Raw genomic sequence first — 6,473 nt, 5'->3', positions numbered from 1 at the left:
TGCAGGAAGGCAGACCCCTTCCAGGGCCCGAGAGCAGGCTCTTGTCTAACACTCGGAAGTGAAATGTCCGAGGAGACACACGTGCTGACAAAGCAGGGGAAGTTATTGGGAAGGGGCGCCCGGGGGGAGAGCAGGAGGGTGAGGGGACGCAGGAGGACTGCTCTGCCACGCGGCTCGCGGTCTCGGGTTTTACGGTGATGGGGTTAGTTTCCGGGTTGCCTCTGGTCGGTCATCTTGCTTGGCCCATAGTCTGACTCAGGGTCCTTCCTGGTGGCGCGCGCATCTCTCAGCCAGGATGGACTCCAGCGAGAAGGGCTCTGGGAGGTCGGGCGTCTCCTCCATCTTCCAGCCCCTCCCGAATCCTCCCGGTGAGTTTTGGCAGTGGCGGCAGCACCGTGTCCCTTATGGGGACCTCCTGTTGTGAGAGAGCTCAGGCAAGCCGCCTGGTCAGGGCGGGCGGTCCCGGTCAGTGGTTCCCTACCACTTCCTCATCGGGCCGTGCAGCCTCTAGATGGCAGCTCTGCCGAGCCCTTTGAAGGCAGAGAGGAGACTTCCCGGCCCACAGCATCTTCCGTACGGGGGGGTTGCCCTCAGGCTCAGGCCCTCCCTGCAGGAGGCTCACCTGCACCTCCCCTCCATACCTGCCTGCCCACTTCGCTGGATCTGCTTTCCTTTTCCTTTGCTTTTGTGTTTCTAGCATATTCCTCTAGAACACTATGGACCGAATGGTGTCCCCCCCAAATTCATATGTTGAACCCCAATGTGGTGGTGTTACGAGATGGGCCTTTGGAGGGTAATTCGGGTTAGATGAGGTCCCCACGATGGCATTAGCACCCTTCCAAGAAGAGACACCAGAGGGCTCCAGCTCTCTGTCTGTCTGTCTGTCCGTCATGTGAGGACATGGCAAAAAGATAGCCGCGCGCCTGTAAGCCGAGAAGAGGGTTCTCCCGGGAAATAACCCTTCTGGCCTTGGCCTTGACCTCGGACTCCCAGCCTCCAGATGTGAGAAATGAATGTCTGTCCTCTAAGCCTCCGGGGCTGTGGGTCTCTCCTGGCAGTCGGAGCGGACTGATGTGAGTCTGGTGCCCAGCTGTCGTCTTGACTCCTTGTTTCTGCCTCTGCCACATGCTTCCGTCACCCAAGCGTGCTGTGCGCCCCCTTCCAGGCGGCTGAACTCCTACCCCCCGGGAGGGGCCAGCTGGGCCCTGAGCTGTAGGTCTGCCCCCTCCTGTGGTGCAATCCCCGCCGTGGCCGGGGTGACATCGCTGACGTGCAGCACAGCCCTGGAGGGCTGCCCTGTGCTGATGCGCTCAGGCACAGACGGAAAAGAAAAGTGGAGCAAAATGGTTAGGAAGAGATGCGTTGCTAACATAACTCATTCTAAGTATTTATAATTAATTTTTTGCTAATGGCGGTAACACCCCGCTCAGAAAATTCCTGAAAATTTAAGGGCAGGCTCTTGGGAGCCGCTTGGTGTTTGTTTCCCACGGAGGCTGAATCCCCAGCCCTGGGGCGCGAGCGGCAACAGCCCCCCTCCGTCACCATCGCCCAAGCTCTGGCCCTGGGAGTCTTCCAGCACCTTCCCAGCCTCCCTCGGCGCAGTGGCTGCCAGTGTCCGGGGCGGGGGCCCCAGCTGGGGGCACAGGTGTCTGCGGGGCCCCCTGGCCCCAGGGGCCTTGCCCTGTTGTGCCCCGGCAGCTTTCCTGGGTGAAAACAAGCACAGGCTGCTCTTCTGGTCTCCCGGAGTCCCAGGGGCGGCCTGGCTCTGGGCTCTCCTGCAGCTGTTCCTGGGCCAGGCTTCTCCGAGCCAGTTTCCCAGCACTGATGAGTCGGCTTCGGGATCAGTGTCCCCACCGTGGCCACCTCCCGAGCAGAGGGAGGGAGGTGGGGAAGCTCAGCCTTTCCTGCCCCGAGGTGGTGGCCCTCCCGTGGAGAAGAGCACTGGGCTGGGACACGGAAAGTCCAGGCTGACAGAGTTGACCGGCCAGAGGTGACTTGAGACCACTCTCTGGGGGGAGGGCATGGCGACCCAGGAACCAGCCGGGGCTGCACCCGGACCACAGCAGCACCTGGTGGTGGGAGAGCTGCTGGCTCTCCCAGGTCCCTGCCTGGGGTCCCCTGTCCGGGAGACACCGACTCCGGCCCTTCGGGCTCCTGACGCCTCCCCCTGGGCCCTGCCTCTCAGCTTCCCCTGCAGACCCCAGCAGGGAGTGCCCACCGGTTCCTCCCAGCCCCACCCAGGCAGCAAACCCAAGGGTGCAGGAGCCCCGACCTCACAGCCCCGTGCATTGTTGGGGGTTTCAGCCTTGTCTCTGCGGCATGGCTCTCCTCCCCTGGCACCCTGCCCCACCCTGCCCAGGCTGGGCTGCCGCGGGCACTGCCTGCTTCCAGGCCCAACGCAGACGTCCCAGGACTGAGACCCAGGCCACCGCTTTCAGATTCCAATCCATTTCTGGACTACAGAAATTCCTGTCATATCTTCAAGTCCAGCCGTTTCTCCTCCCTCTGTGTCTGTCTCTCTCTGTCTCGCCGCCTCTGTCTCTCTCCCCCAGGTGTTCAGAAATACTCCGGCGGGGGCCGCCTCCTGGACCAGCTCCCTGGGGACTGAAGATGCGCGGGACGCCCTGCCGTGAACACGGGGGCTGCCGTCAGAGGAGCGTCACCAGGACAGCGAGCTGTGGGGTGGCTGCAAGGACGGCGCGGGGCCCTGGACTACACAAGGCGCAGCCCCCGGGGGGCCGGCCCCTCCCCAGTTCCCAGGCCCGCATCGCTTTACGGATCTGCTCCCTGGGCAGAAGAGGAGGCTGGACAAGGGGGAGGAGGAGCCTGGCCCCAGGATCAGGCCCGGCCTTCCCAGGCTGTGGGCCCTGATCCCTGAGTCCCAGCTGGGGTTCCCTCGAGGGGCAGAACCCCGTGAGCACCCCCTTCCCAGAGCATGGGGTGGTCACACCCCTGAGGTCTGGCACTGGACAAGGGCCCGTCGTGAGGCTGGTTGTCCCACAGCCAAGCGCACCGGCCCAGGGAGGCCGCTGGTCCGTCCCTGAAGGTGTGGCTCTTCCCACCTGAGGTCCGCGCTCGGGAGGGGCAGGGGCTGGTTCTGTCGGGCGGGTCATCTCAGGTCCTGGGCCCCCGGCCTCCCTGGCTTTGAGGCAGCCTCGCTTCCTCCGTCTCCAAACCTTCCCCTTCTCTGTTTCTCGGGGCCCCTCATGAGGAGGTCCCTGGGGGGCTGCACCCTCCCCCAGCCCCACTTCTGCACAGCCTCAGGGCAGTGCCACTCAGCTGTGGGCAGGGCTCGCCTGGGTGGTGAGAAGGGGCTGGGCACCCGCTGGGGTGTCCTCAGCACCCCGGGCTCCAGGACTTTCCAAGGGGACATGCTCTGTCCTCCCCCTTTGGGGTGTGCGTGCTGTCTGATAAAGGTGCCCTGCACCTCCTCACAGAAGCCATGGGGCCTGGAGTCCACCTGTGAAGTCCCAGGAGGGGACAGGAGCAGGTGAGATGGGGAGGCGAGCGGCAAAGTGCAGTCTGGGCCCCTTCACAGAACAAGTGGCCAGATTTCTTCAGCACCTAAATGGCGAAGGGAAAAAGAGACAAGAGACGGATCATAACGTGTGGGCCTTACTGGATCGCAATTTGAACAAACTGTGTGTAGTCACACATCTGAAACCACATATATACACACACACATATATATGAAATTTGAACACTGACTCCATATTTGCTATTAAGGAATTATTGTCAATGTAAAAAAAATTTATTTGTAAAAAAAAATACAGTAACATGGCCTTTTTTAGTGTACAGTTCTATGAGTTTTACTGCCTGTATGGATTTGTGTAATCTCCAACACAGTCCCGCGCCTGGAAGCCCCCTCCCGCTGCACCGCTGTAGGCGAGGCTGCACCCCAGGCCCTGGAAGCCACTGCTCAGTTCTCCTTCCCTGGTGTTGCGTCCTTGTGCCCATGTCGCCTAAATGGAGCCCTGTACCACGTACGCAGCCTTTTGCGACTGGCTTCCTCCTCTCACGTGATGCCTTTATGGCCCCTCAAGTTGCAGAAGTACCAGTGCTTTGTTCCTTTATATTGCTCGGTGGTGCTCCGTGGTGGGGATGGACCACGGTCTCTGCACTCACCCTGTTGAAGGCCATCTGGGTTGTTTCCAGTTTGGGGCGATTATGAATAGACATGCTGTAGACATTTATGTATAGGTTTTTGTTTAAAGGTAAGTTTTCATTTCTCCAGGGTAAGTACCCAGGAACGGCAATGTTGGGTCACTATGTAAAGTGTCTGGTTGACTTTTTTTTTTTTTAATTAATAAACTTTTTTATTTTTGGCTGCGTTGGGTCTTTGTTGCTGCGTGCGGGCTTTCCTCTAGTTGGGGCGAGCGGGGGCTACTCTTCGTTGCGGAGCGCGGGCTTCTTATCGTGGTGGCTTCTCTTGTTCCAGAGCACGGGCTCTAGGCGCGCAGGCTTCAGTAGTTGTGGCCCCCGGGCTCCAGAGCTCAGGCTCAGTAGTTGTGGCGTAGGGGCTTAGTTGCTCCGTGGCATGTGGGATCTTCCCGGACCAGGGCTGGAACCCGTGTCCCCTGCACTGGCAGGAGGATTCTTAACCACTGTGTCACCAGGGAAGTCCCAAGTTGACTTCCTAAGAAGCTGCCAAGCTGTTGTCAGAGTGGCTGCACCATTTTGCATTCTCAGCATCGACGGCCTATGTCCCAGCTTGTATCCTCACCCTGAGTGACTGACCATCCTGCTTTGCCAGGACCTAGGGGTTTCCTGGGACAGGGGACTTTTCAGTGCTGGAACCAGGAAACCCCTGGGAAACCAGGATAGTTCGTCACCCTACCTTTGTCAGCACTTGGTATTGTCAGTGTTTTTTATTTTAGCCATTGTAATATGTGAGTAGTTAGTATCTCATTATGGGCTTAATTTGTATTTCCCTGAGAGCTAACGATGTTGAGCATCTGTTCACGTGCTATTTGCCATCCATGTGTCCTCTGTGGGGAAGTGTCTGTTGAAGTCTATTCTCAATTTTTTCTTATTGGGTTGTTTGTTTTTTAACTGTTGATTTTTGAGAGCTCTTTATATATTCTCAGTACATACAGTTGGATATGTGATTTGCAATTTTTTCTTCCAGTCTATGGCTTGTCTTTTCGTTCTCTTAATAATGTCTTTCTGAAAGCAAAATTTAAAAATTTTGATGAAATCCAATTTATCATTGCTCTTTTAAAATTTGTGGTAAAATATGAAGAACATAAAATGTATCATTTTAACCATTTTTAAGTGTACAATTCACTGACATTAGGTAAATTCACCATGTTGTGTAACCATGATCACTGTCTATTTCCAGAACTTTGTCATCACTCCAAACAGAAACTCTGTACCCATTAGGTAATATCTCCCCGTTTTCCCCTCCCCCAGCCCCTGGAAATCTCTATTCTACTTTCTGTCTCTTGAGTTGGCCTATTCTTTTTTTTTTTTTTTTTTAAACCAGATTTTATATTTTATTCAAATCACATTTATTTTAAATTTATTTATTTATTTATTTATGGCTGTGTTGGGTCTTCGTTTCTGTGCGAGGGCTTTCTCCAGTTGCGGCAAGCGGGGGCCACTCTTCATCGCGGTGCGTGGGCCTCTCACTATCGCGGCCTCTCCCGTTGCGGAGCACAGGCTCCAGACGCGCAGGCTCAGTAGTTGTGGCTCACGGGCCTAGTTGCTCCGCGGCATGTGGGATCTTCCCAGACCAGGGCTCGAACCCGTGTCCCCTGCATTGGCAGGAAGACTCTCAACCACCGCGCCACCAGGGAAGCCCAAGTTGGCCTATTCTTGACCCCTCATCTAAGTGAAGTCATACAGCGTTTGTCCCTTTGCGATAGATTTATTTCATTTTATTTTATTTACTTTTAATTGTGGTAAAATACAGGTCGCATAAAACGTACCATCTTAACAGTGTACAGTTCAGCAGCGTTAAATACATTCACACAGTTGTGCAGCCAACCTCCAGACCTCTTTTCATCTTCCCAAACTGAAACTCGGCCCACATTGAACAACACGCCCACCCTGGCAGTTACCCTTCACCTTTCTGTCTCTACGAATCTGGCTACTCTCGGGACCTCACATACGTGGAATCAAACAGTATTTGTCCTTCCGTGACTGGCTTATGTCACTTAGCGCCACGTCGTCAAGGTTCATCCAGGCAGTGGCTTGTGTCAGAACCGCCTCCCTTTTTCAGGCTGAATAGTGTTCCCGGGCACGTCCAGACCCAGTCATCCCTCCCTGACCTGGGGATGCTGCAAGGGGCGGGGCCTGCAGGACTGGGCGGGAGCCCAGGGCCAGGTGCTCCCAGGTGCGGGGAGGAGGAGGGGCAGCGTGAGGGCAGAGGGCGGGGGGCGGGCGGAGCGGAGGGGCGGCCCCACCCCACGGCCACCCCGGCCCGGCCCCGCCCCGCGGCCTGCCGGGAGACGTAGGCCCGAGCCTCTCAG

The sequence above is a fragment of the Balaenoptera ricei genome, chromosome 7, assembly GCF_028023285.1.
Source record: "Balaenoptera ricei isolate mBalRic1 chromosome 7, mBalRic1.hap2, whole genome shotgun sequence".
NCBI classification, from domain to species: domain Eukaryota; kingdom Metazoa; phylum Chordata; class Mammalia; order Artiodactyla; family Balaenopteridae; genus Balaenoptera; species Balaenoptera ricei.
This window is presented reverse-complemented; position numbering follows the sequence as displayed.